Raw genomic sequence first — 11,434 nt, 5'->3', positions numbered from 1 at the left:
GGTCTGACCGATAAAGATCTTCGTAGAATATGTGGGAGCCAATATGGGCATCCAGGTCCCGCTATTGGTTATTGACCGGAGAGGTGTCTCGGTCATGTCTACATAGTTCTCGAACCCGAAGGGTCCGCACGCTTAACGTTACGATGACAGTTTTATTGAGTTTTGATGTACCGAAGGAGTTCGGAGTCCCGGATGAGATCGGGGACATGACGAGGAGTCTCAAAATGGCCGAGACGTAAAGATCGATATATTGGACGACTATATTCGGACTTCGGAAAGGTTCCGAGTGATTCGGGTATTTTTCGGAGTACCGAAGAGTTACGGGAATTCGTATTGGGCCTTAATGGGCCATACGGGAAAGGAGAGGAAGACCCCCAAAGGGTGGCCGCACCCCTCCCCATGGGCTAGTCCGAATTGGACTAGGGAGGGGGGGCGCCCCCTTCTTTCTCCTTCCCCCTTCCCTTCTCCTACTCCCACAAGGAAAGGAGGAGTCCTACTCCCGGTGGGAGTAGGACTCCCCCCTTTGGCGCGCCTCTCCCCTTGGCCGGCTGCCTCCCCCTTGCTCCTTTATATACGGGGGCAGGGGGCACCCCAGAGACACAACAATTGATCCTTGAGATCTCTTAGCCGTGTGCGGTGCCCCCCTCCACCATATTACACCTCGATAATACCGTTGCGGAGCTTAGGCGAAGCCCTGCGTCGGTGGAACATCATCATCATCACCACGCCGTCGTGCTGACGAAACTCTCCCTCAACACTCGGCTGGATCGGAGTTCGAGGGACGTCATCGAGCTGAACGTGTGTAGAACTCGGAGGTGCCGTGCGTTCGGTACTTGATCGGTTGGATCGTGAAGACGTACTACTACATCAACCGCGTTGTGATAACGCTTCCGCTGTCGGTCTACGAGGGTACGTGGACAACACTCTCCCCTCTCATTGCTATGCATCACCATGATCTTGCGTGTGCGTAGGAATTTTTTTGAAATTACTACGTTCCCTAACAGTCTTACCCAGCAGCAAGCGGTGATCGGCAACCGATGTAGTCAAAACTCTCAAAGCATGGATAGAGCGATTACCAGGGAGAGTCAAACGCACGATGTAGATGTATGTGGAGCTGGGAAGGCTTATAATATGGTAGCAAAAAGGGTCATCAATAATCAATTCAAAGATGCAAAGTTGAATAAACGCTCAACGACGGTACTGTGCTGGTCCTAGGCTAGACCGTGCTAGAGACGCGAGCCTAGAACACTAACAAAATCACGACGCTGCACGTAAACAAGGGAGGAGCACACTCTGAATTTTTCTTCCTTTTTTTGCACTTTTTTCTCTCTTTTTTTTCTCTGCAACAATTTTTTTTGAAAAAGTCTACAAATGGCCTAAAAACTGCCTAGCCAGAATTTTCCAGACTTAGTTTTTTTTTCTGAAACTGGAACTATTTTTCTACTGCGGGTAACACGGAAGTTTGGGAGTCCTTCTCTGTCACGACTTGGAGTATGGCGTGATCTGGAAATCCAAAACAGAGTAACAAAATACTAGACTCGGAATAGGACTGGTGGCGGAGATGAATCTGGTGGAACTCGGACTGGTGGCGGAGATGAATCTGGTGGAACTCAGACTCGCGTGATGGCAGAGATGAATCTGGTGGAACTCGGACTGGCGTGATGGCGGCGGATATGTGGTGGTGTATATGGACTCGGATTGCGGCGAAGATGTGGCGGTGGTATATGGCAGCGGTAATGAAGTTGGTGCGATGGTGGTATATGGCAGCAGCGATGATGATGATGCGGTGGTGATATATGGCAGCGGCAACGTGACAACCTGTGAACAGAACTCGAAACTCTAAAGGACTAGACGCTAAGACCAGCAACTTGACACGACGATGCAACCGCAAATTCAACAAAGCAAATACAGAAAAGATTATGCAAAGGCTCAGATTGGTTCAGTAGGATGAACTAACCCTTTTTTTGGCTTTTTCGTTGACTATAGGTATGAAAAACAGACTCGATCTACTCTACGAAAAACTGTAAAATCTCACCGAGCAACCTGGAAATCTGATACCACTTGATAGAGGCAAAGGTGTCCCGATGTTTCGATGAGATAGCAATCGTTTTTCGTGGGAGTCGACTTTGATGATCCGACTACGAACGTGCGAAGACGTCGCGCCTTAGCAATCGCTAAACCAACTTCCGAGGGGTAATTGACCACGCCGGAGCACGATCAACCTGACCACGAGGGTCTATTTCCTGCGAGCAAATGAAGAACAAGCAAGAAACTGAGATTGCAATCTGGATATTGCGAATAAAAGAGGAAAGCTTTATTAATGAAGGTGGGGTTCTGCGACGCCTTTGTCTGGTCGTTGAACACAAACGAAGTTCGCGAAGTTGCAGCTATGGCGAACTTTTAATCTAAACAAAACCCAACGTCTAAATGATGCCCTAGGGGATGTATATATGGAGGAAGAGAGGGGAATTTCGTGGCCCTTGGAGGAGGGGTCCGAAACCCACCCTAACTCTTGTTTCCCCACACATACGGACTCTAAAAACAGCCTATATTGAAGTATTTCGAAATTACATGGGCCTGGCCCAAAAATAAGGTGACGCAGCACCTAGAATAGCCTCTCGACGAAAATTATGAAGTGGCATCTTGTATATTTCGTCCAAGGCTTCATGCACTCATTATGGTGGCTTCAAAGTCCTGAAATCATCACTTGAAACTCTGTTCTTGTCTCCCTTGCGCATGCCATCAACTCCATGCTTGTTCTTGCTCCAATGTTCATCCTTCTCCAAGCTAGGCCCTTCATTTGTAAGCAAAACAAATGTATCCAATTTAGGTAGCATCATATTCTCATGAACATTAGAATCATTACCAAGAAACAGAAGTACCTAGTAATTTAATTGGCATGCGTGAGCTCTAGTAATCGGTCCAGTATGTATAGTAGTAGGGGTTGTGGGTGTAACAATGGTATTGATGTCCTCATCAGCCTCGAGCTGGGCTTGGGCAGCCATGATCTCGGCTTAGATGGGCTCCGTCGTGGCAAGGTATGCCGCGGAGGAACGGACGACTGCTTGAACGCTCTCGGCGATTGCCAACTCTTCGGTCGTGGGTTGCCGACCGTTGTCGGAGAAGCTTCGTTCGATTTGTGCGGTCACCGCCACAAGCTGGGCGTGGGCGGTCTCGACATGGTCGCGGGCGGCATCCATCAGGGCAAAGGCCGTCACTGTGGAATGGACAGCTGTTGTGCCGCTCTCGCCAGTTCCTATCCCCGAGGCAGATGTTGTTGCCGCCACCTGAGAAGTAACAGCAGTTGTTTGGGCTGCCTTGGCCGCCCAGTCGCAGATTGCGGCCACGCTCACGAACCTTGATAGCATACGCCTAGCGGCTACGCCCACGCTCTCTCCGGAGTGGGCCGCCGAAGTTGCCCTCATGAAGCGGGTCCATGTCCCCATCTTTCACCGGCGACAATTGAACAGTGAAATGATATTTGGGGAGCGAGCTAGTGTGCTTGACACGCCGGCTGTGGACTGTAGCCGACGCACCTTCTCGCGTAAGCCATATGCGTACTATACTCCGATGGTGCTCCAAGATATTTCGTGCTGCATCTCACACGGTTGGTGATAATAAACTGTGTGCGATCTACTTGATTTTTTGTCTTGATTTGAATTACATATGGGGTCACAGCGGCAAAGGAGGGTGTTTGAATTGCTAGAACTTTTATCTGTGGTGAACATGCAACTATAGGTGTGTCGTAAAAAAATTGGAATTATTAAGGGTTTGTTTGGACATTTTCATACATTAACTTGGTTTTCTAGCCATTTCAGGTGCATGATTCAAAATTAAACTACATGGACATGCTCCGGTGCACCAAAATGGGTTGTAAAATCATATATGTGTCCATAGTTTTATGCTTATGTCCCACGCAAGAAATGGGGATGAATTTCGAACACCACGGCAATGTGGCTCTCCGGCAAACATTGAGGTACTTGATTTTGTAATTCTAGTAAATCCAAAACCCGTCTGAAATTCATGAACCTTGGCATGCTGTCATGGAATGGCATCAACATGCTAGGGTAAAAAATATTGTCCAATTTGGGGCAAGTTATGGTATAAGCTTCTCACAAAATGATATTCGTTGCCTCTTCTTGCCCCGGTAGGGAAACATGTCACCTTTCTGGACAAAACGACATTCGTCGCCTCTTCTTGCTTTCAATTTTTTTCTGGTATCAACATAGAACAACAGGAGTGTCGTGTTAAATTTTGGAATTTTTGGGGATCGTTTGGACAATTTTATACGCTAACTGAGTTTTCTAGGAATTTATGTGCAAAATTCGAAATCGAACTACATGCACATGCTCTAGTGCATAAAAATGGGTTGAAAAATCAAATGTGTGTCCTTGGTTGCAAGCTTAGGTCACATGCAAGAAATGAGAACGAATGTCAAACATATTGACCCTGTCGCCCCGCTGCTAATATTGAGATACACGTTTTTAAAATTCTAGTAAATTGAAAACTCGTCTGAAATTCATGAAACTTGACGTGATATCATGGAATGACATTGACATGTCGTGGTAAAAAATTGTTCCATTTGGGGCAGGTTTGGGTATAAGCTTCTCGCAAACCAGAGCTTCTCACAACAAGCCTGATGGTTTCGGTAGGGAACGTGCCACCTTGGGGGACGAAACGATATCCATTGTCTCTTCTTGCTTTCAAAATTTTCCTCGTGTCAACATAGAACAACAAGAGTGTTGTGTTAATTTTGGGGATTTTTCGGGGTTCGCTTGGACATATTTATATATTAACTAAGTTTTCTATGCATTTATGTGCATAATTCAAATTTGAACTACATGCACATGGTCCAGTGCATATAAATGGGTTCAAAATTCAAATGTGTGTCCTTGTTTGCATGCTTAAGTCCCATGCAAGAAATGGGAATGAATGTCAAACACCTTGCCACCGTTGCTCGGCCGCTAACATTGAGATACATGGTTTTTAAATTCTAGTAGATCAAAAACGCATCTGAAATATATGAAACTTGACATGCTAGCATGGAATGGCATCAACATCTCGTGGTAAACATATTATCCCATTTGGGGCAGGTTGGGGTATAAGCTTCTCACAAACCAGAGCTTCTCACAACAAGCCTCATGGTTATGGTAGGGAACGTTTCACCTTTGTGGACGAAACGATATCCGTTGCAACTTCTTGATTTGAATTTTTTTGCTAATGTCAAGATAGAACAACAGGAGCGTTGTGTTAAATTTAGGAATTTTTCGGGGTTCGTTTGGACATTTTTATACATTAACTGAGTTTTCTATGCATTGATGTGCATAATTCAAATTTGAACTACATGCGCATGCTCTAGTCCTTGTAAATTGGTTGAAAAAATCAAATATGTGTCCTTGGTTGCATGCTTAGGTCCCACGCGAGAAATGAGAATGAATGTCAAACACCTTGCCACCGTCACTCGGTCGCAAACATTCACATACATGGTTTTTAAATTCTAGTAAATCCAAAACTCGTCTGAAATTCATGAAACTTGACATGCTATGGAGCGGCATCAACAAGTTGTGGTAAAAAAATTGTCCCATTTGGGGCAGGTTTGGGTATAAGCTTCTCACAAACCAGAGCTTCTCACAACAAGCGTGATGGTTTCGATAGGGAATGTGCCACCTTTGGGGACGAAACGATATCTGTTGCCTCTTCTTGCTTTCAAAATTTTCTAGTGTCAACATAGAACAACAGGAGTGTTGTGTCAATTTTGGGGATTTTTGGGGTTCGCTTGGACATTTTTATACATTAACTGGGTTCTCTAGGCATTTTATGTGCATAATTCAAATTTGAACTACATGCACATGCTCCAGTGCAGAAAAATGGGTTGACATATCAAATGTGTGTCCTTGGGTGCATGCTTAGGTCCCATGCAAGAAACGAGAATGAATTTCAAACACCAGGGTACTGTTGATTGCTGGCAAAACGTCGAGATACTTTGTTTTTAAATTCTAATAAATCCAAAACACGTCTGAAATTCATGAAACTTGGCATGCTATCATGGAATGGCACCCGACATGCTGTGGTATTTTTCGTGTCCATTTTGAGAGAAGGCACACTCGAATAACAGCCAACAAAGGCATTTTGAAACAAATAGCTGCCACTTTAACATCTCAAACGTTTGTATAATTCAAATCATGTGCATTCTGTTAACCATTCACGTGACGCCATGTGTCTCTCTTTCAATGGCTATAGGAGGTCTCGTGGGGACAGCTACTTGACTGAACGGGAGGCGTGCGAGCGCAGTTCGGTGCACAGGCTGACCGAGAGGCATGCAAGCTGTCCTCCAATGCACAGGCTCACTGGGAAGCGTGCGAGATGTACGTTGTGCAAGCTCACTGGGAAGCAAACCCTTTTGACTTCCATGGACGCCCGCCTCGCCTTGCTCGCATCCTCTCCATTAATGGTGCCCGAGCCGCTGTTTAATACGGGCGGCCTTACTGTTCGCCTCCCATTCCCCTCCCGCCCGCAGACCTCCACCAATGCCATGGCGCAGAAGGATCATCTGCCACTAGTCTTCCAATTTGGTGAAGTCGACTCCGAGCCGTAGGAGATAGAAAATAAGGAGGAATGGGGCCTCATGGACATGGCCCTGCGAGCTAGCCGCGGCGTTTGCTGCCCCCGCACCCATCCCAGCTCCCATCCAAGCTCCCGCGCCAGCGACCATCCCTGTAGCATTGACGGGCTGGTCGCCGAGCACTATTGCAGAGCTAGAAGCCGCAGGCGTCAGCGAGGTCTCCGCGGACCCGCGCGAGCTCGTGTACATGCAGCGCCCGTGCCCGCCCCTGCACCCACCGCGGCGCCGGTCCCCGTGCGTTTGCCTGCAGCCGCCGCGCCCGTGCCCGTGCGCACGCCCCCCTCGGCGGAATGCGCCGCTGCCGTTGACCGCTACCTCGCTGCGCCGCGGGTTGCCATCCTCCCGCGCCCCGCCCATCGATCGCACGACAACATGATGTTTGATTTCCATGTGAAGAACATTATGTGTTGCCTTGAAGACTTCAACAACGGCGGCCCAGAGGACGACAACGACAATGCCGGCGCGGCCCGCCGCCTCCGCCGCCGTCGGAATTAGTTTTTTTGGGTTTAATATTGTATCTCGATCATATGAATATAAGTTTGCAGTGTGACTGAATGAAAGATATTGTTTGAACAAACTTGCATTTTTCTCTCTGAATGTACAGACTTATCAAACGACTTTCTTAAAAAATGTCAATGGTTTTTAAATATAAAACACTCATCGCAAACGTTTTAGATAGAACACTCGTATGCAAAGTGAGAGCTATGGTCTTCCCCAGTAAGCCAAGAGAAAATTCGCCGCGCAGGATTTGTGCATCTCTTCAATCCAAACGGTTCAGATAGAACACCCTTATGCAAAATGAGAGCTATGGTCTTCCCCAGTAAGCCAAGGGAAAATGTGCCCAGCAGGATTTGTACATCCCTTCAATGCAAACGGTTGTTTTGGATGACCCGTGTGCAACCACGTACAAACAATTTGGTAAGATTTGCATCTGCCATATTGGGTATATTGCCATTTGTCAACCTTGTAACGCTACGATTTGTAAAAATATGCAGCTAAATATCATTAGCACTATCTTTTTTTTCAACTAAAAGACAGTAATTAAGCATAGATTTCATTCATAGATTAAGCAGTCGTTCTTTTATACAAACAGTTCAACTCGACAACTGAACCGACCAAACTTTTCCCCAATTGTTGCCAACCACGTACTGAAATAGCTAGTTCAACTATATATACTAGCTAATTTTAAGTACGTTGTACAGTTCCACCACATCTATAGTCAGATGAACTGAACTAAATAGCCCCTAAATACTACTATTACGGAGGGCTTTGTACTACTTCCAGCAGCCTCTCCTCTGTTGAGCAGGCTCAGTAAGAGGCAGAGGAGGAGGAGCCTACCGATGAGCTAGACAACTGCAATACGGTGCCTGCCGCTGCTGCACCATCAGCGACGCTCACCTCGAACGCCCTCTGCCGCTCCAGACGACCTCTGTTGAAGCGGTGGTTCTCGTCGTAGATCTCCTGATTCCTCGCCTCTGTGGCGGCGTGTGCTCGGCCATGGCGGCGGTAAGGCTCTTTGCGCGCTCGATGAGGCGCTCCTCCTCCTCCCGCAGGAACTCGATGTAGCGCGCAAGGTCGCCGACACACGTGCGGGCCTCCGCCTCCCGCCCTTGGATGGAGATGGCGCAGCGGGTGATGACCCTGGCGGTCGGCGGTGGGTCGGCGGCCACGGCGGCCGACGATGGGGTGGCGGCCATGACCACCACCTCCCGCCTTCGGGCCGCGGTGGCGGAGCGGGTGATGGCCATGGTGGCCGGCAGTTGGGTGGCGGCCACGACGGCCACCTCCCACCTTCGGGTCGCGGCGGTGGAGAGGGCGATGGCCCTGGTTCTCGACGGTGGTGTGGCGGCCATGGCGGCAAACAGTGGGGTGGCGGCAACGGCGGCCGACAACAGCTGCCGACGGGCATCGGCTGTGGAGCGTGTGGTGGGTGTTCCGTGCACACCCAACAGGGATGCCACGCGCAGTACACTACATCGGGGACTACGCCGCCCCCGTGGTGTAGCTTCCCAGTTGGAGTTGTCCTCTGATGACGGCGGAGTGGCTGAGCGACAACGACGGACCGGTGCCATTGGCGATTGTGGGAGAAGCAGATGAGATAAGCTACAAGGAGAGAGGGGAAAATGCCAGGCAGGACTCGCCTGCCGTGAGGGTTTATATGGCAGGCTGGTAAGCATTGGGTTTTTGGGGGATTTCACAGACTCGGGGGAAGCTTGCGCGGGAACCTGCAAGGTTGCTAGGGAACGGGCTCAGCACTGTTTGGCCAAAAGAACGCCCCCGCGCGGTGCTCAAGCTTGCGCTCTAAGCCGTCTGTGGCAGCAGGGTGACAAGACGTGCGAGAGGAGGACGAAAGGACACGTACACATATGGTTAATAAAAAACGTTTGTGATTAAGTTACTTACTACCCCGTCCTGGTTTATAACTCGTCTATGTATTTTTGTGCCAAATTTTGACTAGAGATTTGACTAATAAAATACGAATGCCTGTCGCCAGAGATTGTATCGTTGGATTCGTATTTGAACATAGTTTCCAATTATATAATTTTTTTTAACATGCATTAACATTTTGTTGGTTAAATTTAAGGTCAAAATGTTGGGAAACGTAGTAATTTCAAAAAATTTCCTACGCACACGCAAGATCATGGTGATGCATAGCAACAAGAGGGGAGAGTGTTGTCCACGTACCCTCGTAGACCGACAGCGGAAGCGTTATCACAACACGGTTGATGTAGTCGTACGTCTTCACGATCCGACCGATCAAGTACCGAGCGCACGGCACCTCCGAGTTCTACACACGTTCAGCTCGATGACGTCCCTCGAACTCCGATCCAGCCGAGTGTTGAGGGAGAGTTTCGTCAGCACGACGGCGTGGTGACGATGATGATGTTCCACCGACGCAGGGCTTCGCCTAAACTCCGCAACGGTATTATCAAGGTGTAATATGGTGGAGGGGGGCACCGCACACGGCTAAAATATCGTATATCAAGTGTGTCCATGGGGTGCCCCCCTGCCCCCATATATAAAGGAGCAAGGGGGAGAGGGCCGGCCAAGGGGAGGTGGCGCGCCCAAGGGGGGAGTCCTACTCCCACCGGGAGTAGGACTCCTCATTTCCTTGTGGGAGTAGGAGAAGGGAAGGGGGAAGGAGAAAGAAGGAAGGGGGCGCCCCCCCTCCCTAGTCCAATTCGGACTAGCCCATGGGGAGGGGTGCGGCCACCCTTTGGGGTCTTTATCTCCTTTCCCGTATGGCCCATTAAGGCCCCATACGAATTCCCGTAACTCTCCGGTACTCCGAAAAATACCCGTATCACTCGGAACCTTTCCGAAGTCCGAATATAGTCGTCCAATATATCGATCTTTACGTCTCGGCCATTTCGAGACTCCTCGTCATGTCCCCGATCTCATCCAGGACTCCGAACTCCTTCGGTACATTAACATACATAAACTCATAATAAAACTGGCATCGTAACGTTAAGCATGCGGACCCTACGGGTTCGAGAACTATGTAGACATGACCGAGACACCTCTCCGGTCAATAACCAATAGCGGGACCTGGATGCCCATATTGGCTCCCACATATTCTACGAAGATCTTTATCGGTCAGACCGCATAACAACATACGTTGTTCCCTTTGTCATCGGTATGTTATTTGCCCGAGATTCGATCGTCGGTATCTCGATACCTAGTTCAATCTCGTTACCGGCAAGTCTCTTTACTCGTTCTGTAATACATCATCCCGCAACTAACTCATTAGTCACAATGCTTGCAAGGCTTATAGTGATGTGCATTGCCGAGTGGGCCCAGAGATACCTCTCCGACAATCAGAGTGACAAATCCTAATCTCGAAATACGCCAACCCAACAAGTACCTTTGGAGACACCTGTGGAGCACCTTTATAATCACCCATTTACGTTGTGACGTTTGGTAGCACACAAAGTGTTCCTCCGGTAAACGGGAGTTGCATAATCTCATAGTCATAGGAACATGTATAAGTCATGAAGAAAGCAATAGCAACATACTAAACGATCGGGTGCTAAGCTAACGGAATGGGTCAAGTCAATCACGTCATTCTCCTAATGAGGTGATCCCATTAATCAAATGACAACTCATGTCTATGGCTAGGAAACATAACCATCTTTGATTAACGAGCTAGTCAAGTAGAGGCATACTAGTGACACTCTGTTTGTCTATGTATTCACACATGTATTATGTTTCCGGTTAATACAATTCTAGCATGAATAATAAACATTTATCATGATATAAGGAAATATATAATACTTTATTATTGCCTCTAGGGCATATTTCCTTCACAAAATATGGCACAGAATATAAAGGGGACTAATAGACCAAGACAGAGGTAGTAGCACACGGCCGCTCTCTACGCAGCAACGCAACTGCCGGCCGGCTTGTAGACGACCATTCCCTGCGTGTTCAACTGCTCTATGCGTGTGGTTGCTCGCGGTTGAGGTAGCCATGGGGCGCTCTGCTCGCGTCCCGCCGCGCGCGCTCTGCTCTTGCGTCCCTTCGGGCGCTCTTCCCTCGTCCCTCCAAGGGCGTTGCCAGTGTTTGGGGCCGACGCATGATCATGTACGTTCGTGTGCATACGGTTGCGCCAAGCGCAGCGCCATGATGCAGTTATCCACTGCAAAAACTATCATGCAGATGCGCCGAGAATCCAGGCCGCCCGGCCACCATTTATTCTTGCGGCCATTTACCTTCATCTCTCGCGCCACATGACACAATAATCACACCCATGACGATACATTTAGAGAGGACATCCAACGGTTCCAATGGCGCTCCCCGTGGCTCAAATGG

Source organism: Aegilops tauschii, chromosome 6 (assembly GCF_002575655.3).
Source record: "Aegilops tauschii subsp. strangulata cultivar AL8/78 chromosome 6, Aet v6.0, whole genome shotgun sequence".
Taxonomy (NCBI): Eukaryota; Viridiplantae; Streptophyta; class Magnoliopsida; order Poales; family Poaceae; genus Aegilops; species Aegilops tauschii.
The sequence above is the reverse complement of the archived record's forward strand: the minus strand, read 5'-3'. Positions refer to the sequence as shown.